The following is a 22,900-nucleotide window of genomic DNA, read 5'->3' as shown; positions in this document are numbered from 1 at the left end:
GGTTAGGGTTTCGATTGGACCTAGGGATAGGGTTATGTTGAGGGCTAGGGTTAGAGATCCGGTTAGGGTTCCGATTGGACCTAGGGTTAGTGTTATGTTGAGGGCTAGGGTTAGAGATCCGGTTAGGGTTCCGATTGGACCTAGGGTAAGGGTTATGTTGAGGGCTTGGTATAGAGATCCGGTTAGGGTTCCGATTGGACCTAGGGTTAGGGTTCTGTTGAGAACTAGGGTTAGAGATCCGTTTAGGGTTCCGATTGGACCTAGGGTTAGGATTCTATTGAGGGCTACGGTTAGACATCCGGTTAGGGTTCCGATTGGACCTAGGGTTATGGTTATGTTGAGGGCGAGGGGTAGAGATTCTGTTAGGGTTCCGATTGGACCTAGGGTTAGGGTTATGTTGAGGGCTAGGGTTAGAGATCCGGTTAGGGTTCGGAATGGACCTCGGTTTAGGGTTATGTTGAGGGCTAGGGTTAGAGATCCGGTTAGGGTTCCGATTGGACCTAGGGTTAGGGTTATGTTGAGGGCTAGGTATACAGATCCGGTTAGGGTTCCGATTGGACCTAGGGTTAGTGTTATGTTGAGGGCTAGGTATACAGATCCGGTTAGGGTTCCGATGGGACCTAGGGTTAGCGTTATGTTGAGGGCTAGGTTTAGATATCAGGTTAGGGTTCCGATTGGACGTGGGTTTAGGGTTATGTTGAAGGCTAGGGATAGATTTCCGTGTAGGATTCCGATTGGACCTAGGGTTAGGGTTATGTTGAGGGCTAGGGTTAGATATCCGTTTAGGGTTCCGGTTGGACCTAGGGTTAGGGTTATGTTGAGGGCTAGGGTTAGATATCCGTTTAGGGTTCCGATTGGACCTAGGGTTAGTGATATGTTGATGGCTAGGATTAGAGATCCGGTTAGGTTTCCGATTGGACCTAGGGTTAGGGTTATGTTGAGGGCTAGGTTTAGAGATCCGGTTAGGGTTCGGATTGGTCCTAGGGTTAGGGTTATGTTGAGGGCTAGGTACACAGATCCGGTTAGGGTTCTGATTGGACCTAGGGTTAGGGTTATGTTGAGGGCTAGGCTTAGAGATCCGGTTAGGGTTCCGATTGGACCTAGGGTGAGGGTTATGTTTGGGGCGAGGTGTAGAGATCCTGTTAGGGTTCCGATTGGACCTAGGGTTAGGGTTATGTTGAGGGCTAGGTATACAGATCAGGTTAGGGTTCCGTTTGGACCTAGGGTTAGGGTTATGATGAGGGCTAGGTATACAGATGCGGTTAGGGTTCCGATTGGACCTAGGGTTAGGGTTATGTTGAGGGCTAGGGTTAGATATGCGTTTAGGGTTCTGATTGGACCTAGGGTTAGTGATATGTTGAGGGCTAGGGTTAGAGATCCGGTTAGGGTTCCGATGGGACCTAGGTTTAGCGTTATGTTGAGGGCTAGGGTTAGATATCCGGTTAGGGTTTCGATTGGACCTAGGGATAGGGTTATGTTGAGGGCTAGGGTTAGAGATCCGGTTAGGGTTCCGATTGGACCTAGGGTTAGGGTTATGTTGAGGGCTAGGGTTAGAGATCCGGTTAGGGTTCCGATTGTACCTAGGGTTAGGGTTATGTTGAGGGCTTGGTATAGAGATCCGGTTAGGGTTCCGATTGGACCTAGGGTTAGGGTTCTGTTGAGAACTAGGGTTAGAGATCCCTTTAGGGTTCCGATTGGACCTATGGTTAGGATTATGTTGAGGGCTAGGGTTAGACATCGTGTTAGGGTTCCGATTGGACCTAGGGTTAGGGTTATGTTGAGGGCGAGGGGTAGAGATTCTGTTAGGGTTCCGAATTGACCTAGGGTTAGGGTTATGTTGAGGGCTAGGGTTAGAGATCCGGTTAGGGTTCCGATTGGACCTTGGGTTAGGGTTATGTTGAGGGCTAGGGTTAGAGATCCGGTTAGGGTTCCGATTGGACCTAGGGTTAGGGTTATGTTGAGGGCTTGGTATAGAGATCCGGTTAGTGCTCCGATTGGACCTAGGGTTAGGGTTATGTTGAGAGCTAGGGTTAGAGATCCGTTTAAGGTTCCGATTGGACCTAGGGTTAGGGTTATGTTGAGGGCTAGGTATACAGATCCGGTTAGGGTTCCGATTGGACCTAGGGTTAGGGTTATGTTGAGGACTAGGGTTAGAGATCCGGTTAGGGTTCCGATTGGACCTAGGGTGAGGGTTATGTTGAGGGCGAGGGGTAGAGATCCTGTTAGGGTTCCGATTGGACCTAGGGTTAGGGTTATGTTGAGGGCTAGGAATACAGATCCGGTAGGGTTCCGATTGGACCTAGGGTTAGGGTTATGTTGAGGGCTAGGGTTAGATATGCGTTTAGGGTTCCGATTGGACCTAGGGTTAGTGATATGTTCAGGGCTAGGGTTAGAGATCCGGTTAGAGTTCCGATGGGACCTAGGGTTAGGGTTATGTTGAGGGCTAGGATTAGAGATCCGGTTAGGGTTTTGATTGGACCTAGGGTTAGGGTTATGTTGAGGGCTAGGGTTAGAGATACGTTAGGGTTCCGATTGGACCTCGGGTTAGGGTTATGTTGAGCGCTAGGGTTAGAGTTCCGGTTAGGGTTCCGATTGGACCTAGGGTTAGGGTTATGTTGAGGGCTAGGGTTAGAGATCCATTAGGGTTCCGATTGGACCTCGGGTTAGGGTTATGTTGAGCCCTAGGTTTAGAGATCTGGTTAGGGTACCGATTGGACCTAGGGTTAGGGTTATGTTGAGGGCTAGGGTTAGAGATCCGGTTAGGGTTCCGATTGGACCTAGGGTTAGGGTTATGTTGAGGGCTAGGTATACAGATCAGGTTAGGGTTCCGATTGGACCTAGGGTTAGGGTTATGTTGAGGGCTAGGGTTAGAGATCCGGTTCGGGTTACGATTGGACCTAGGGTTAGGGTTATGTTGAGGGCTAGGGTTAGAGATCAGGTTCGGGTTACGATTGGACCTAGGGAAAGGGTTATGTTGAGGGCTAGGGTTAGAGATCCGGTTATGCTTACTATTGGACCTAGGGTTAGGGTTATGTTGAGGGCTAGGGTTAGAGATCCGGTTAGGGTTACGATTGGACCTAGGGTTAGGGTTATGTTGAGGGCTAGGGTTAGAGATCCGGTTAGGGTTACGATTGGACCTAGGGTTAGGGTTATGTTGAGGGCTAGGGTTAGAGATCCGGTTAGGGTTACGATTGGACCTAGGGTTAGGGTTATGTTGAGGGCTAGGGTTAGAGATCCGGTTAGGGTTACGATTGGACCTAGGGTTAGGGTTATGTTGAGGGCTAGGGTTAGAGATCCGGTTAGGGTTACGATTGGACCTAGGGTTAGGGTTATGTTGAGGGCTAGGGTTAGAGATCCAGTTATGCTTACGATTGGACCTAGGGTTAGGGTTATGTTGAGGGCTAGGGTTAGAGATCCGGTTATGCTTACGATTGGACCTAGGGTTAGGGTTATGTTGAGGGCTAGGGTTAGAGATCCAGTTATGCTTACGATTGGACCTAGGGTTAGGGTTATGTTGAGGGCTAGGGTTAGAGATCCGGTTAGGGTTACGATTGGACCTAGGGTTAGGGTTATGTTGAGGGCTAGGCTTAGAGATCCGGTTATGCTTACGATTGGACCTAGGGTTAGGGTTATGTTGAGGGCTAGGCTTAGAGATCCAGTTAGGGTTACGATTGGACCTAGGGTTAGGGTTATGTTGAGGGCTAGGCTTAGAAATCCGGTTAGGGTTACGATTGGACCTAGGGTTAGGGTTATGTTGAGGGCTAGGGTTAGAGATCCGGTTCGGGTTACGATTGGACCTAGGGTTAGTGTTATGTTGAGGGCTAGGGTTAGAGATCAGTTTCGGGTTACGATTGGACCTAGGGAAAGGGTTATGTTGAGGGCTAGGGTTAGAGATCCGGTTAGGGTTACGATTGGACCTAGGGTTAGGGTTATGTTGAGGGCTAGGGTTAGAGATCCGGTTAGGGTTACAATTGGACCTAGGGTTAGGATTATGTTGAGGGCTAGGGTTTGAGATCCGGTTATGCTTACTATTGGACCTAGGGTTAGGGTTATGTAGAGGGCTAGGGTTAGAGATCCGGTTAGGGTTACGATTGGACCTAGGATTAGGGTTATGTTGAGGGCTAGGGTTAGAGATCCGGTTATGCTTACGATTGGACCTAGGGTTAGGGTTATGTTGAGGGCTAGGCTTAGAGATCCGGTTATGCTTACGATTGGACCTAGGGTTAGGGTTTTGTTGAGGGCTAGGCTTAGAGATCCGGTTAGGGTTACGATTGGACCTAGGGTAAGGGTTATGTTGAGGGCTAGGGTTAGAGATCCGGTTATGCTTACGATTGGACCTAGGGTTAGGGTTATGTTGAGGGCTAGGGTTAGAGATCCGGTTATGCTTACGATTGGACCTAGGGTTAGGGTTATGTTGAGGGCTAGGCTTAGAGATCCGGTTATGCTTACGATTGGACCTAGGGTTAGGGTTATGTTGAGGGCTAGGCTTAGAGATCCGGTTAGGGTTACGATTGGAACTAGGGTTAGGGTTATGTTGAGGGCTAGGTATACAGATCCGGTTAGGGTTCCGATGGGACCTAGGGTTAGCGTTATGTTGAGGGCTAGGTTTAGATATCAGGTTAGGGTTCCGATTGGACGTGGGTTTAGGGTTATGTTGAAGGCTAGGGATAGATTTCCGTTTAGGATTCCGATTGGACCTAGGGTTAGGGTTATGTTGAGGGCTAGGGTTAGATATCCGTTTAGGGTTCCGGTTGGACCTAGGGTTAGGGTTATGTTGAGGGCTAGGGTTAGATATCCGTTTAGGGTTCCGATTGGACCTAGGGTTAGTGATATGTTGATGGCTAGGATTAGAGATCCGGTTAGGGTTCCGATTGGACCTAGGGTTAGGGTTATGTTGAGGGCTAGGTTTAGAGATCCGGTTAGGGTTCGGATTGGTCCTAGGGTTAGGGTTATGTTGAGGGCTAGGTACACAGATCCGGTTAGGGTTCTGATTGGACCTAGGGTTAGGGTTATGTTGAGGGCTAGGCTTAGAGATCCGGTTAGGGTTCCGATTGGACCTAGGGTGAGGGTTATGTTTGGGGAGAGGTGTAGAGATCCTGTTAGGGTTCCGATTGGACCTAGGGTTAGGGTTATGTTGAGGGCTAGGTATACAGATCAGGTTAGGGTTCCGTTTGGACCTAGGGTTAGGGTTATGATGAGGGCTAGGTATACAGATGCGGTTAGGGTTCCGATTGGACCTAGGGTTAGGGTTATGTTGAGGGCTAGGGTTAGATATGCGTTTAGGGTTCTGATTGGACCTAGGGTTAGTGATATGTTGAGGGCTAGGGTTAGAGATCCGGTTAGGGTTCCGATGGGACCTAGGTTTAGCGTTATGTTGAGGGCTAGGGTTAGATATCCGGTTAGGGTTTCGATTGGACCTAGGGATAGGGTTATGTTGAGGGCTAGGGTTAGAGATCCGGTTAGGGTTCCGATTGGACCTAGGGTTAGGGTTATGTTGAGGGCTAGGGTTAGAGATCCGGTTAGGGTTCCGATTGTACCTAGGGTTAGGGTTATGTTGAGGGCTTGGTATAGAGATCCGGTTAGGGTTCCGATTGGACCTAGGGTTAGGGTTCTGTTGAGAACTAGGGTTAGAGATCCCTTTAGGGTTCCGATTGGACCTATGGTTAGGATTATGTTGAGGGCTAGGGTTAGACATCGTGTTAGGGTTCCGATTGGACCTAGGGTTAGGGTTATGTTGAGGGCGAGGGGTAGAGATTCTGTTAGGGTTCCGAATTGACCTAGGGTTAGGGTTATGTTGAGGGCTAGGGTTAGAGATCCGGTTAGGGTTCCGATTGGACCTTGGGTTAGGGTTATGTTGAGGGCTAGGGTTAGAGATCCGGTTAGGGTTCCGATTGGACCTAGGGTTAGGGTTATGTTGAGGGCTTGGTATAGAGATCCGGTTAGTGCTCCGATTGGACCTAGGGTTAGGGTTATGTTGAGAGCTAGGGTTAGAGATCCGTTTAAGGTTCCGATTGGACCTAGGGTTAGGGTTATGTTGAGGGCTAGGTATACAGATCCGGTTAGGGTTCCGATTGGACCTAGGGTTAGGGTTATGTTGAGGACTAGGGTTAGAGATCCGGTTAGGGTTCCGATTGGACCTAGGGTGAGGGTTATGTTGAGGGCGAGGGGTAGAGATCCTGTTAGGGTTCCGATTGGACCTAGGGTTAGGGTTATGTTGAGGGCTAGGAATACAGATCCGGTAGGGTTCCGATTGGACCTAGGGTTAGGGTTATGTTGAGGGCTAGGGTTAGATATGCGTTTAGGGTTCCGATTGGACCTAGGGTTAGTGATATGTTCAGGGCTAGGGTTAGAGATCCGGTTAGAGTTCCGATGGGACCTAGGGTTAGGGTTATGTTGAGGGCTAGGATTAGAGATCCGGTTAGGGTTTTGATTGGACCTAGGGTTAGGGTTATGTTGAGGGCTAGGGTTAGAGATACGTTAGGGTTCCGATTGGACCTCGGGTTAGGGTTATGTTGAGCGCTAGGGTTAGAGTTCCGGTTAGGGTTCCGATTGGACCTAGGGTTAGGGTTATGTTGAGGGCTAGGGTTAGAGATCCATTAGGGTTCCGATTGGACCTCGGGTTAGGGTTATGTTGAGCCCTAGGTTTAGAGATCTGGTTAGGGTACCGATTGGACCTAGGGTTAGGGTTATGTTGAGGGCTAGGGTTAGAGATCCGGTTAGGGTTCCGATTGGACCTAGGGTTAGGGTTATGTTGAGGGCTAGGTATACAGATCAGGTTAGGGTTCCGATTGGACCTAGGGTTAGGGTTATGTTGAGGGCTAGGGTTAGAGATCCGGTTCGGGTTACGATTGGACCTAGGGTTAGGGTTATGTTGAGGGCTAGGGTTAGAGATCAGGTTCGGGTTACGATTGGACCTAGGGAAAGGGTTATGTTGAGGGCTAGGGTTAGAGATCCGGTTATGCTTACTATTGGACCTAGGGTTAGGGTTATGTTGAGGGCTAGGGTTAGAGATCCGGTTAGGGTTACGATTGGACCTAGGGTTAGGGTTATGTTGAGGGCTAGGGTTAGAGATCCGGTTAGGGTTACGATTGGACCTAGGGTTAGGGTTATGTTGAGGGCTAGGGTTAGAGATCCGGTTAGGGTTACGATTGGACCTAGGGTTAGGGTTATGTTGAGGGCTAGGGTTAGAGATCCGGTTAGGGTTACGATTGGACCTAGGGTTAGGGTTATGTTGAGGGCTAGGGTTAGAGATCCGGTTAGGGTTACGATTGGACCTAGGGTTAGGGTTATGTTGAGGGCTAGGGTTAGAGATCCAGTTATGCTTACGATTGGACCTAGGGTTAGGGTTATGTTGAGGGCTAGGGTTAGAGATCCGGTTATGCTTACGATTGGACCTAGGGTTAGGGTTATGTTGAGGGCTAGGGTTAGAGATCCAGTTATGCTTACGATTGGACCTAGGGTTAGGGTTATGTTGAGGGCTAGGGTTAGAGATCCGGTTAGGGTTACGATTGGACCTAGGGTTAGGGTTATGTTGAGGGCTAGGCTTAGAGATCCGGTTATGCTTACGATTGGACCTAGGGTTAGGGTTATGTTGAGGGCTAGGCTTAGAGATCCAGTTAGGGTTACGATTGGACCTAGGGTTAGGGTTATGTTGAGGGCTAGGCTTAGAAATCCGGTTAGGGTTACGATTGGACCTAGGGTTAGGGTTATGTTGAGGGCTAGGGTTAGAGATCCGGTTCGGGTTACGATTGGACCTAGGGTTAGTGTTATGTTGAGGGCTAGGGTTAGAGATCAGTTTCGGGTTACGATTGGACCTAGGGAAAGGGTTATGTTGAGGGCTAGGGTTAGAGATCCGGTTAGGGTTACGATTGGACCTAGGGTTAGGGTTATGTTGAGGGCTAGGGTTAGAGATCCGGTTAGGGTTACAATTGGACCTAGGGTTAGGATTATGTTGAGGGCTAGGGTTTGAGATCCGGTTATGCTTACTATTGGACCTAGGGTTAGGGTTATGTAGAGGGCTAGGGTTAGAGATCCGGTTAGGGTTACGATTGGACCTAGGATTAGGGTTATGTTGAGGGCTAGGGTTAGAGATCCGGTTATGCTTACGATTGGACCTAGGGTTAGGGTTATGTTGAGGGCTAGGCTTAGAGATCCGGTTATGCTTACGATTGGACCTAGGGTTAGGGTTTTGTTGAGGGCTAGGCTTAGAGATCCGGTTAGGGTTACGATTGGACCTAGGGTAAGGGTTATGTTGAAGGCTAGGGTTAGAGATCCGGTTATGCTTACGATTGGACCTAGGGTTAGGGTTATGTTGAGGGCTAGGGTTAGAGATCCGGTTATGCTTACGATTGGACCTAGGGTTAGGGTTATGTTGAGGGCTAGGCTTAGAGATCCGGTTATGCTTACGATTGGACCTAGGGTTAGGGTTATGTTGAGGGCTAGGCTTAGAGATCCGGTTAGGGTTACGATTGGAACTAGGGTTAGGGTTATGTTGAGGGCTAGGCTTAGAGATCCGGTTAGGGTTACGATTGGACCTAGGGTTAGGGTTATGTTGAGGGCTAGGGTTAGAGATCCGGTTCGGGTTACGATTGGACCTAGGGTTAGTGTTATGTTGAGGGCTAGGGTTAGAGATCAGGTTCGGGTTACGATTGGACCTAGGGAAAGGGTTATGTTGAGGGCTAGGGTTAGAGATCCGGTTATGCTTACGATTGGACCTAGGGTTAGGGTTATGTTTAGGGCTAGGGTTAGAGATCCGGTTAGGGTTACGATTGGACCTAGGTTTAGGGTTATGTTGAGGGCTAGGGTTAGAGATCCGGTTAGGGTTACGATTGGACCTAGGGTTAGGGTTATGTTGACGGCTAGGGTTAGAAATCCGGTTAGGGTTACGATTGGACCTAGGGTTAGGGTTATGTTGAGGGCTAGGGTTAGAGATCCGGTTAGGGTTACGATTGGACCTAGGGTTAGGGTTATGTTGAGGGCTAGGGTTAGAAATACGGTTATGCTTACGATTGGACCTAGGTTTAGGGTTATGTTGAGGGCTAGGGTTAGAGATCCGGTTAGGGTTACGATTCTACCTAGGGTTAGGCTTATGTTGAGGGCTAGGGTTAGAGATCCGGTTAGGGTTACGATTGGACCTAGGTTTAGGGTTATGTTGAGGGCTAGGGTTAGAGTTCTGGTTAGGGTTACGATTGGACCTAGGGTTAGGGTTATGTTGAGGGCTAGCGTTAGAGATCCGGTTAGTGTTACGATTGGACCTAGGGTTAGGGTTATGTTGAGGGCTAGGGTTAGAGATCCGGTTAGGGTTACGATTGGACCTAGGGTTAGGGTTATGTTGAGGGCTAGGGTTAGAGATCCGGTTAGGGTTACGATTGGACCTAGGGTTAGGGTTATGTTGAGGGCTAGGGTTAGAGATCGGGTTATGCTTACGATTGGACCTAGGGTTAGGGTTATGTTGAGGGCTAGGGTTAGAGATCCGGTTATGCTTACGATTGGACCTAGGGTTAGGGTTATGTTGAGGGCTAGGCTTAGAGATCCGGTTAGGGTTACGAATGGACCTAGGGTTAGGGTTATGTTGAGGGCTAGGGTTAGAGATCCGGTTCGGGTTACGATTGGACCTAGGGTTAGTGTTATGTTGAGGGCTAGGGTTAGAGATCAGGTTCGGGTTACGATTGGACCTAGGGAAAGGGTTATGTTGAGGGCTAGGGTTAGAGATCCGGTTAGGGTTACGATTGGACCTAGGTTTAGGGTTATGTTGAGGGCTAGGGTTAGAGATCCGGTTATGCTTACGATTGGACCTAGGGTTAGGGTTATGTTGAGGGCTAGGGTTAGAGATCCGGTTATGCTTACGATTGGACCTAGGGTTAGGTTTATGTTGAGGGCTAGGCTTAGAGATCCGGTTAGGGTTACGATTGGACCTAGGGTTAGGGTTATGTTGAGGGCTAGGGTTAGAGATCCGGTTCGGGTTACGATTGGACCTAGGGTTAGTGTTATGTTGAGGGCTAGGGTTAGAGATCAGGTTCGGGTTACGATTGGACCTAGGGAAAGGGTTATGTTGAGGGCTAGGGTTAGAGATCCGGTTAGGGTTACGATTGGACCTAGGTTTAGGGTTATGTTGAGGGCTAGGGTTAGAGATCCGGTTATGCTTACGATTGGACCTAGGGTTAGGGTTATGTTGAGGGCTAGGCTTAGAGATCCGGTTATGCTTACGATTGGACCTAGGGTTAGGTTTATGTTGAGGGCTAGGCTTAGAGATCCGGTTAGGGTTACGATTGGACCTAGGGTTAGGGTTATGTTGAGGGCTAGGGTTAGAGATCCGGTTCGGGTTACGATTGGACCTAGGGTTAGTGTTATGTTGAGGGCTAGGGTTAGAGATCAGGTTCGGGTTACGATTGGACCTAGGGAAAGGGTTATATTGAGGGCTAGGGTTAGAGATCCGGTTAGGGTTACGATTGCACCTAGGGTTAGGGTTATGTTGAGGGCTAGGGTTAGAGATCCGGTTAGGGTTACAATTGGACCTAGGGTTAGGGTTATGTTGAGGGCTAGGGTTTGAGATCCGGTTATGCTTACTATTGGACCTAGGGTTAGGGTTATGTTGAGGGCTAGGGTTAGAGATCCGGTTAGGGTTACGATTGGACCTAGGGTTAGGGTTATGTTGAGGGCTAGGGTTAGAGATCCGGTTAGGGTTAGGATTAGACCTAGGGTTAGGGTTATGTTGAGAGCTAGGTTTAGAGATCCGGTTATGCTTACGATTGGACCTAGGGTTAGGGTTATGTTGAGGGCTAGGGTTAGAGATCCGGTTAGGGTTAGGATTAGACCTAGGGTTAGGGTTATGTTGAGAGCTAGGTTTAGAGATCCGGTTATGCTTACGATTGGACCTAGGGTTAGTGTTATGTTGAGGGCTAGCGTTAGAGATCCGGTTAGGGTTACGATTGGACCTAGGGTTAGGGTTATGTTGAGGGCTAGGGTTAGAGATGCGGTTAGGGTTACGATTGGACCTAGGGTTAGGGTTATGTTGAGGGCTAGGGTTAGAGATCCGGTTAGGGTTACGATTGGACCTAGGGTTAGGGTTATCTTGAGGGCTAGGGTTAGAGATCCGGTTAGGGTTACGATTGGACCTAGGGTTAGGGTTATGTTGAGGGCTAGGGTTAGAGTTCCATTTAGGGTTACGATTGGACCTAGGGTTAGGGTTATGTTGAGGGCTAGGGTTAGAGATCCGGTTAGATTTACGATTGGACCTAGGGTTAGGGTTATGTTGAGGGCTAGGGTTAGAGATCCGGTTAGGGTTACAATTGGACCTAGGATTAGGGTTATGTTGAGAGCTAGGGTTAGAGATCCGGTTAGGGTTAGGATTAGACCTAGGGTTAGGGTTATGTTGAGAGCTAGGTTTAGAGATCCGGTTATGCTTACGATTGGACCTAGGGTTAGTGTTATGTTGAGGGCTAGGGTTAGAGATCCGGTTAGGGTTACGATTGGACCTAGGGTTAGGGTTATGTTGAGGGCTAGGGTTAGAGATGCGGTTAGGGTTACGATTGGACCTAGGGTTAGGGTTATGTTGAGGGCTAGGGTTAGAGATCCGGTTAGGGTTACGATTGGACCTAGGGTTAGGGTTATGTTGAGGGCTAGGGTTAGAGTTCCGTATAGGGTTACGATTTGCCCTAGGGTTAGGGTTATGTTGAGGGCTAGGGTTAGAGATCCGGTTAGGTTTACGATTGGACCTAGGGTTAGGGTTATGTTGAGGGCTAGGGTTAGAGATCCGGTTATGCTTACGATTGGACCTAGGGTTAGGGTTATGTTGAGGGCTAGGGTTAGAGATCCGGTTAGGGTTACCATTGGACCTAGGGTTAGGGTTATGTTGAGGGCTAGGGTTTGAGATCCGGTTATGCTTACTATTGGACCTAGGGTTAGGGTTATGTTGAGGGCTAGGGTTAGAGATCCGGTTAGGGTTACGATTGGACCTAGGGTTAGGGTTATGTTGAGGGCTAGGGTTAGAGATCCGGTTATGCTTACGATTGGACCTAGGGTTAGGGTTATGTTGAGGGCTAGGGTTAGAGATCCGGTTATGCTTACGATTGGACCTAGGGTTAGGGTTATGTTGAGGGCTAGGGTTAGAGATCCGGTTAGGGTTACCATTGGACCTAGGGTTAGGGTTATGTTGAGGGCTAGGGTTTGAGATCCGGTTATGCTTACTATTGGACCTAGGGTTAGGGTTATGTTGAGGGCTAGGGTTAGAGATCCGGTTAGGGTTACGATTGGACCTAGGGTTAGGGTTATGTTGAGGGCTAGGGTTAGAGATCCGGTTATGCTTACGATTGGACCTAGGGTTAGGGTTATGTTGAGGGCTAGGGTTAGAGATCCGGTTAGGGTTACGATTGGACCTAGGGTTAGGGTTATGTTGAGGGCTAGGGTTAGAGTTCCGTATAGGGTTACGATTTGCCCTAGGGTTAGGGTTATGTTGAGGGCTAGGGTTAGAGATCCGGTTAGGGTTACGATTGGACCTAGGGTTAGGGTTATGTTGAGGGCTAGGGTTAGAGTTCCGTATAGGGTTACGATTTGCCCTAGGGTTAGGGTTATGTTGAGGGCTAGGGTTAGAGATCCGGTTAGGTTTACGATTGGACCTAGGGTTAGGGTTATGTTGAGGGCTAGGGTTAGAGATCCGGTTAGGGTTACGATTGGACCTAGGATTAGGGTTATGTTGAGGGCTAGGGTTAGAGATCCGGTTAGGGTTACGATTGGACCTAGGGTTAGCGTTATGTTGAGGGCTAGGGTTAGAGATCCGGTTAGGGTTACGATTGGACCTAGGGTTAGGGTTATGTTGAGGGCTAGGGTTAGAGATCCGGTTATGCTTACGATTGGACCTAGGGTTAGGGTTATGTTGAGGGCTAGGGTTAGAGATCCGGTTAGGGTTACAATTGGACCTAGGGTTAGGGTTATGTTGAGGGCTAGGGTTAGAGATCCGGTTCGGGTTACGATTGGACCTAGGGTTAGTGTTATGTTGAGGGCTAGGGTTAGAGATCAGGTTCGGGTTACGATTGGACCTAGGGAAAGGTTATGTTGAGGGCTAGGGTTAGAGATCCGGTTAGGGTTACGATTGGACCTAGGTTTAGGGTTATGTTGAGGGCTAGGGTTAGAGATCCGGTTATGCTTACGATTGGACCTAGGGTTAGGGTTATGTTGAGGGCTAGGGTTAGAGATCCGGTTATGCTTACGATTGGACCTAGGGTTAGGGTTATGTTGAGGGCTAGGGTTAGAGATCCGGTTAGGGTTACGATTGGACCTAGGGTTAGGGTTATGTTGAGGGCTAGGGTTAGAGATCCGGTTAGGGTTACGATTGGACCTAGGGTTAGGGTTATGTTGAGGGCTAGGGTTAGAGATCCGGTTATGCTTACGATTGGACCTAGGGTTAGGGTTATGTTGAGGGCTAGGGTTAGAGATCCGGTTAGGGTTACGATTGGACCTAGGGTTAGGGTTATGTTGAGGGCTAGGGTTAGAGTTCCGTATAGGGTTACGATTTGCCCTAGGGTTAGGGTTATGTTGAGGGCTAGGGTTAGAGATCCGGTTAGGTTTACGATTGGACCTAGGGTTAGGGTTATGTTGAGGGCTAAGGTTAGAGATCCGGTTAGGGTTACGATTGGACCTAGGATTAGGGTTATGTTGAGGGCTAGGGTTAGAGATCCGGTTAGGGTTACGATTGGACCTAGGGTTAGCGTTATGTTGAGGGCTAGGGTTAGAGATCCGGTTAGGGTTACGATTGGACCTAGGGTTAGGGTTATGTTGAGGGCTAGGGTTAGAGATCCGGTTAGGGTTACGATTGGACCTAGGGTTAGGGTTATGTTGAGGGCTAGGGTTAGAGATCCGGTTAGGGTTAGGATTAGACCTAGGGTTAGGGTTATGTTGAGAGCTAGGTTTAGAGATCCGGTTATGCTTACGATTGGACCTAGGGTTAGTGTTATGTTGACGGCTAGGGTTAGAGATCCAGTTAGGGTTACGATTGGACCTAGGGTTAGGGTTATGTTGAGGGCTAGGGTTAGAGATGCGGTTAGGGTTACGATTGGACCTAGGGTTAGGGTTATGTTGAGGGCTAGGGTTAGAGATCCGGTTAGGGTTACGATTGGACCTAGGGTTAGGGTTATGTTGAGGGCTAGGGTTAGCGATCCGGTTAGGGTTACGATTGGACCTAGGGTTAGGGTTATGTTGAGGGCTAGGGTTAGAGATCCGGTTCGGGTTACGATTGGACCTAGGGAAAGGGTTATGTTGAGGGCTAGGGTTAGAGATCCGGTTAGGGTTACGATTTGACCTAGGTGTAGGGTTATGTTGAGGGCTAGGCTTAGAGATCCGGTTAGGGTTACGATTGGACCTAGGGTTAGGGTTATGTTGAGGGCTAGGGTTAGAGATGCGGTTAGGGTTACGATTGGACCTAGGGTTAGGGTTATGTTGAGGGCTAGGGTTAGAGATCCGGTTAGGGTTACGATTGGACCTAGGGTTAGGGTTATGTTGAGGGCTAGGTTTAGAGATCCGGTTATGCTTACGATTGGACCTAGGGTTAGGGTTATGTTGAGGGCTAGGGTTAGAGATCCGGTTAGGGTTACGATTGGACCTAGGTTTAGGGTTATGTTGAGGGCTAGGGTTAGAGATCCGGTTATGCTTACGATTGGACCTAGGGTTAGGGTTATGTTGAGGGCTAGGCTTAGAGATCCGGTTATGCTTACGATTGGACCTAGGGTTAGGGTTATGTTGAGGGCTAGGCTTAGAGATCCGGTTAGGGTTACGATTGGACTTAGGGTTAGGGTTATGTTGAGGGCTAGGGTTAGCGATCCGGTTAGGGTTACGATTGGACCTAGGGTTAGGGTTATGTTGAGGGCTAGGGTTAGAGATCAGGTTCGGGTTACGATTGGACCTAGGGAAAGGGTTATGTTGAGGGCTAGGGTTAGAGATCCGGTTAGGGTTACGATTGGACCTAGGTGTAGGGTTATGTTGAGGGCTAGGCTTAGAGATCCGTTTAGGGTTACGATTGGACCTAGGGTTAGGGTTATGTTGAGGGCTAGGGTTAGAGATGCGGTTAGGGTTACGATTGGACCTAGGGTTAGGGTTATGTTGAGGGCTAGGGTTAGAGATCCGGTTAGGGTTACGATTGGACCTAGGGTTAGGGTTATGTTGAGGGCTAGGGTTAGAGATCCGGTTATGCTTACGATTGGACCTAGGGTTAGGGTTATGTTGAGGGCTAGGGTTAGAGATCCGGTTAGGGTTACGATTGGACCTAGGTTTAGGGTTATGTTGAGGGCTAGGGTTAGAGATCCGGTTATGCTTACGATTGGACCTAGGGTTAGGGTTATGTTGAGGGCTAGGCTTAGAGATCCGGTTATGCTTACGATTGGACCTAGGGTTAGGGTTATGTTGAGGGCTAGGCTTAGAGATCCGGTTAGGGTTACGATTGGACTTAGGGTTAGGGTTATGTTGAGGGCTAGGCTTAGAGATCCGGTTAGGGTTACGATTGGACCTAGGGTTAGGGTTATGTTGAGGGCTAGGGTTAGAGATCCGGTTCGGGTTACGATTGGACCTAGGGTTAGTGTTATGTTGAGGGCTAGGGTTAGAGATCAGGTTCGGGTTACGATTGGACCTAGGGAAAGGTTATGTTGAGGGCTAGGGTTAGAGATCCGGTTAGGGTTACGATTGGACCTAGGTTTAGGGTTATGTTGAGGGCTAGGGTTAGAGATCCGGTTATGCTTACGATTGGACCTAGGGTTAGGGTTATGTTCAGGGCTAGGGTTAGAGATCCGGTTAGGGTTACCATTGGACCTAGGGTTAGGGTTATGTTGAGGGCTAGGGTTTGAGATCCGGTTATGCTTACTATTGGACCTAGGGTTAGGGTTATGTTGAGGGCTAGGGTTAGAGATACGGTTAGGGTTACGATTGGACCTAGGGTTAGGGTTATGTTGAGGGCTAGGGTTAGAGATCCGGTTATGCTTACGATTGGACCTAGGGTTAGGGTTATGTTGAGGGCTAGGGTTAGAGATCCGGTTATGCTTACGATTGGACCTAGGGTTAGGGTTATGTTGAGGGCTAGGGTTAGAGATCCGGTTATGCTTACGATTGGACCTAGGGTTAGGGTTATGTTGAGGGCTAGGCTTAGATATCCGGTTAGGGTTACGATTGGACCTAGGGTTAGGGTTATGTTGAGGGCTAGGTTTGGAGATCCGGTTAGGGTTACGATTGGACCTAGGGTTAGGGTTATGTTGAGGGCTAGGGTTAGAGATCCGGTTAGGGTTACGGTTGGACCCAGGGTTAGGGTTATGTTGAGGGCTAGGGTTAGAGATCCGGTTAGGGTTACGATTGGACCTAGGGTTAGGGTTATGTTGAGGGCTAGGGTTAGAGATCCGGTTAGGGTTACGATTGGACCTAGGGTTAGGGTTATGTTGAGGGCTAGGGTTAGAGATCCGGTTATGCTTACGATTGGACCTAGGGTTAGGGTTATGTTGAGGGCTAGGGTTAGAGATCCGGTTATGCTTACGATTGGACCTAGGGTTAGGGTTATGTTGAGGGCTAGGGTTAGAGATCCGGTTATGCTTACGATTGGACCTAGGGTTAGGGTTATGTTGAGGGCTAGGGTTAGAGATCCGGTTAGGGTTACGATTGGACCTAGGGTTAGGGTTATGTTGAGGGCTAGGGTTAGAGATCCGGTTAGGGTTACGATTGGACCTAGGGTTAGGGTTATGTTGAGGGCTAGGGTTAGAAATCCGTTTAGGGTTACGATTGGACCTAGGGTTAGGGTTATGTTGAGGGCTAGGGTTAGAGATCCGGTTAGGGTTACGATTGGACCTAGGGTTAGGGTTATGTTGAGGGCTAGGCTTAGAGATCCGGTTATGCTTACGATTGGACCTAGGGTTAAAGTTATGTTGAGGGCTAGGCTTAGAGATCCGGTTAGGGTTACGATTGGACCTAGGGTTAGGGTTATGTTGAGGGCTAGGCTTAGAGATCCGGTTAGGGTTACGATTGGACCTAGGGTTACGGTTATGTTGAGGGCTAGGGTTAGAGATCCGGTTCGGGTTACGATTGGACCTAGGTTTAGTGTTATGTTGAGGGCTAGGGTTAGAGATCCGGTTCGGGTTACGATTGGACCTAGGGAAAGGGTTATGTTGAGGGCTAGGGTTAGAGATCCGGTTAGGGTTACGATTGGACCTAGGTTTAGGGTTATGTTGAGGGCTAGGGTTAGAGATCCGGTTATGCTTACGATTGGACCTAGGGTTAGGGTTATGTTGAGGGCTAGGGTTAGAGATCCGGTTAGGGTTACCATTGGACCTAGGGTTAGGGTTATGTTGAGGGCTAGGGTTTGAGATCCGGTTATGCTTACTATTGGACCTAGGGTTAGGGTTATGTTGAGGGCTAGGGTTAGAGATCCGGTTAGGGTTACGATTGGACCTAGGGTTAGGGTTATGTTGAGGGCTAGGGTTAGAGATCCGGTTATGCTTACGATTGGACCTAGGGTTAGGGTTATGTTGAGGGCTAGGGTTAGAGATCCGGTTATGCTTACGATTGGACCTAGGGTTAGGGTTATGTTGAGGGCTAGGCTTAGAGATCCGGTTAGGGTTACGATTGGACCTAGGGTTAGGGTTATGTTGAGGGCTAGGGTTAGAGATCCGGTTAGGGTTACCATTGGACCTAGGGTTAGGGTTATGTTGAGGGCTAGGGTTTGAGATCCGGTTATGCTTACTATTGGACCTAGGGTTAGGGTTATGTTGAGGGCTAGGGTTAGAGATCCGGTTAGGGTTACGATTGGACCTAGGGAAAGGGTTATGTTGAGGGCTAGGGTTAGAGATCCGGTTAGGGTTACCATTGGACCTAGGGTTAGGGTTATGTTGAGGGCTAGGGTTTGAGATCCGGTTATGCTTACTATTGGACCTAGGGTTAGGGTTATGTTGAGGGCTAGGGTTAGAGATCCGGTTAGGGTTACGATTGGACCTAGGGTTAGGGTTATGTTGAGGGCTAGGGTTAGAGATCCGGTTAGGGTTACAATTGGACCTAGGGTTAGGATTATGTTGAGGGCTAGGGTTTGAGATCCGGTTATGCTTACTATTGGACCTAGGGTTAGGGTTATGTAGAGGGCTAGGGTTAGAGATCCGGTTAGGGTTACGATTGGACCTAGGATTAGGGTTATGTTGAGGGCTAGGGTTAGAGATCCGGTTATGCTTACGATTGGACCTAGGGTTAGGGTTATGTTGAGGGCTAGGCTTAGAGATCCGGTTATGCTTACGATTGGACCTAGGGTTAGGGTTTTGTTGAGGGCTAGGCTTAGAGATCCGGTTAGGGTTACGATTGGACCTAGGGTAAGGGTTATGTTGAGGGCTAGGGTTAGAGATCCGGTTATGCTTACGATTGGACCTAGGGTTAGGGTTATGTTGAGGGCTAGGGTTAGAGATCCGGTTATGCTTACGATTGGACCTAGGGTTAGGGTTATGTTGAGGGCTAGGCTTAGAGATCCGGTTATGCTTACGATTGGACCTAGGGTTAGGGTTATGTTGAGGGCTAGGCTTAGAGATCCGGTTAGGGTTACGATTGGAACTAGGGTTAGGGTTATGTTGAGGGCTAGGCTTAGAGATCCGGTTAGGGTTACGATTGGACCTAGGGTTAGGGTTATGTTGAGGGCTAGGATTAGAGATCCGGTTCGGGTTACGATTGGACCTAGGGTTAGTGTTATGTTGAGGGCTAGGGTTAGAGATCAGGTTCGGGTTACGATTGGACCTAGGGAAAGGGTTATGTTGAGGGCTAGGGTTAGAGATCCGGTTATGCTTACGATTGGACCTAGGGTTAGGGTTATGTTTAGGGCTAGGGTTAGAGATCCGGTTAGGGTTACGATTGGACCTAGGTTTAGGGTTATGTTGAGGGCTAGGGTTAGAGATCCGGTTAGGGTTACGATTGGACCTAGGGTTAGGGTTATGTTGACGGCTAGGGTTAGAAATCCGGTTAGGGTTACGATTGGACCTAGGGTTAGGGTTATGTTGAGGGCTAGGGTTAGAGATCCGGTTAGGGTTACGATTGGACCTAGGGTTAGGGTTATGTTGAGGGCTAGGGTTAGAAATACGGTTATGCTTACGATTGGACCTAGGTTTAGGGTTATGTTGAGGGCTAGGGTTAGAGATCCGGTTAGGGTTACGATTCTACCTAGGGTTAGGCTTATGTTGAGGGCTAGGGTTAGAGATCCGGTTAGGGTTACGATTGGACCTAGGTTTAGGGTTATGTTGAGGGCTAGGGTTAGAGTTCTGGTTAGGGTTACGATTGGACCTAGGGTTAGGGTTATGTTGAGGGCTAGCGTTAGAGATCCGGTTAGTGTTACGATTGGACCTAGGGTTAGGGTTATGTTGAGGGCTAGGGTTAGAGATCCGGTTAGGGTTACGATTGGACCTAGGGTTAGGGTTATGTTGAGGGCTAGGGTTAGAGATCCGGTTAGGGTTACGATTGGACCTAGGGTTAGGGTTATGTTGAGGGCTAGGGTTAGAGATCGGGTTATGCTTACGATTGGACCTAGGGTTAGGGTTATGTTGAGGGCTAGGGTTAGAGATCCGGTTATGCTTACGATTGGACCTAGGGTTAGGGTTATGTTGAGGGCTAGGCTTAGAGATCCGGTTAGGGTTACGAATGGACCTAGGGTTAGGGTTATGTTGAGGGCTAGGGTTAGAGATCCGGTTCGGGTTACGATTGGACCTAGGGTTAGTGTTATGTTGAGGGCTAGGGTTAGAGATCAGGTTCGGGTTACGATTGGACCTAGGGAAAGGGTTATGTTGAGGGCTAGGGTTAGAGATCCGGTTAGGGTTACGATTGGACCTAGGTTTAGGGTTATGTTGAGGGCTAGGGTTAGAGATCCGGTTATGCTTACGATTGGACCTAGGGTTAGGGTTATGTTGAGGGCTAGGGTTAGAGATCCGGTTATGCTTACGATTGGACCTAGGGTTAGGTTTATGTTGAGGGCTAGGCTTAGAGATCCGGTTAGGGTTACGATTGGACCTAGGGTTAGGGTTATGTTGAGGGCTAGGGTTAGAGATCCGGTTCGGGTTACGATTGGACCTAGGGTTAGTGTTATGTTGAGGGCTAGGGTTAGAGATCAGGTTCGGGTTACGATTGGACCTAGGGAAAGGGTTATGTTGAGGGCTAGGGTTAGAGATCCGGTTAGGGTTACGATTGGACCTAGGTTTAGGGTTATGTTGAGGGCTAGGGTTAGAGATCCGGTTATGCTTACGATTGGACCTAGGGTTAGGGTTATGTTGAGGGCTAGGCTTAGAGATCCGGTTATGCTTACGATTGGACCTAGGGTTAGGTTTATGTTGAGGGCTAGGCTTAGAGATCCGGTTAGGGTTACGATTGGACCTAGGGTTAGGGTTATGTTGAGGGCTAGGGTTAGAGATCCGGTTCGGGTTACGATTGGACCTAGGGTTAGTGTTATGTTGAGGGCTAGGGTTAGAGATCAGGTTCGGGTTACGATTGGACCTAGGGAAAGGGTTATATTGAGGGCTAGGGTTAGAGATCCGGTTAGGGTTACGATTGCACCTAGGGTTAGGGTTATGTTGAGGGCTAGGGTTAGAGATCCGGTTAGGGTTACAATTGGACCTAGGGTTAGGGTTATGTTGAGGGCTAGGGTTTGAGATCCGGTTATGCTTACTATTGGACCTAGGGTTAGGGTTATGTTGAGGGCTAGGGTTAGAGATCCGGTTAGGGTTACGATTGGACCTAGGGTTAGGGTTATGTTGAGGGCTAGGGTTAGAGATCCGGTTAGGGTTAGGATTAGACCTAGGGTTAGGGTTATGTTGAGAGCTAGGTTTAGAGATCCGGTTATGCTTACGATTGGACCTAGGGTTAGGGTTATGTTGAGGGCTAGGGTTAGAGATCCGGTTAGGGTTAGGATTAGACCTAGGGTTAGGGTTATGTTGAGAGCTAGGTTTAGAGATCCGGTTATGCTTACGATTGGACCTAGGGTTAGTGTTATGTTGAGGGCTAGCGTTACAGATCCGGTTAGGGTTACGATTGGACCTAGGGTTAGGGTTATGTTGAGGGCTAGGGTTAGAGATGCGGTTAGGGTTACGATTGGACCTAGGGTTAGGGTTATGTTGAGGGCTAGGGTTAGAGATCCGGTTAGGGTTACGATTGGACCTAGGGTTAGGGTTATCTTGAGGGCTAGGGTTAGAGATCCGGTTAGGGTTACGATTGGACCTAGGGTTAGGGTTATGTTGAGGGCTAGGGTTAGAGTTCCATTTAGGGTTACGATTGGACCTAGGGTTAGGGTTATGTTGAGGGCTAGGGTTAGAGATCCGGTTAGATTTACGATTGGACCTAGGGTTAGGGTTATGTTGAGGGCTAGGGTTAGAGATCCGGTTAGGGTTACAATTGGACCTAGGATTAGGGTTATGTTGAGAGCTAGGGTTAGAGATCCGGTTAGGGTTAGGATTAGACCTAGGGTTAGGGTTATGTTGAGAGCTAGGTTTAGAGATCCGGTTATGCTTACGATTGGACCTAGGGTTAGTGTTATGTTGAGGGCTAGGGTTAGAGATCCGGTTAGGGTTACGATTGGACCTAGGGTTAGGGTTATGTTGAGGGCTAGGGTTAGAGATGCGGTTAGGGTTACGATTGGACCTAGGGTTAGGGTTATGTTGAGGGCTAGGGTTAGAGATCCGGTTAGGGTTACGATTGGACCTAGGGTTAGGGTTATGTTGAGGGCTAGGGTTAGAGTTCCGTATAGGGTTACGATTTGCCCTAGGGTTAGGGTTATGTTGAGGGCTAGGGTTAGAGATCCGGTTAGGTTTACGATTGGACCTAGGGTTAGGGTTATGTTGAGGGCTAGGGTTAGAGATCCGGTTATGCTTACGATTGGACCTAGGGTTAGGGTTATGTTGAGGGCTAGGGTTAGAGATCCGGTTAGGGTTACCATTGGACCTAGGGTTAGGGTTATGTTGAGGGCTAGGGTTTGAGATCCGGTTATGCTTACTATTGGACCTAGGGTTAGGGTTATGTTGAGGGCTAGGGTTAGAGATCCGGTTAGGGTTACGATTGGACCTAGGGTTAGGGTTATGTTGAGGGCTAGGGTTAGAGATCCGGTTATGCTTACGATTGGACCTAGGGTTAGGGTTATGTTGAGGGCTAGGGTTAGAGATCCGGTTATGCTTACGATTGGACCTAGGGTTAGGGTTATGTTGAGGGCTAGGGTTAGAGATCCGGTTAGGGTTACCATTGGACCTAGGGTTAGGGTTATGTTGAGGGCTAGGGTTTGAGATCCGGTTATGCTTACTATTGGACCTAGGGTTAGGGTTATGTTGAGGGCTAGGGTTAGAGATCCGGTTAGGGTTACGATTGGACCTAGGGTTAGGGTTATGTTGAGGGCTAGGGTTAGAGATCCGGTTATGCTTACGATTGGACCTAGGGTTAGGGTTATGTTGAGGGCTAGGGTTAGAGATCCGGTTAGGGTTACGATTGGACCTAGGGTTAGGGTTATGTTGAGGGCTAGGGTTAGAGTTCCGTATAGGGTTACGATTTGCCCTAGGGTTAGGGTTATGTTGAGGGCTAGGGTTAGAGATCCGGTTAGGGTTACGATTGGACCTAGGGTTAGGGTTATGTTGAGGGCTAGGGTTAGAGTTCCGTATAGGGTTACGATTTGCCCTAGGGTTAGGGTTATGTTGAGGGCTAGGGTTAGAGATCCGGTTAGGTTTACGATTGGACCTAGGGTTAGGGTTATGTTGAGGGCTAGGGTTAGAGATCCGGTTAGGGTTACGATTGGACCTAGGATTAGGGTTATGTTGAGGGCTAGGGTTAGAGATCCGGTTAGGGTTACGATTGGACCTAGGGTTAGCGTTATGTTGAGGGCTAGGGTTAGAGATCCGGTTAGGGTTACGATTGGACCTAGGGTTAGGGTTATGTTGAGGGCTAG

Source organism: Miniopterus natalensis, chromosome 14 (genome assembly GCF_054644295.1).
Source record: "Miniopterus natalensis isolate mMinNat1 chromosome 14, mMinNat1.hap1, whole genome shotgun sequence".
Lineage (NCBI taxonomy): Eukaryota > Metazoa > Chordata > Mammalia > Chiroptera > Miniopteridae > Miniopterus > Miniopterus natalensis.
The sequence above is the reverse complement of the archived record's forward strand: the minus strand, read 5'-3'. Positions refer to the sequence as shown.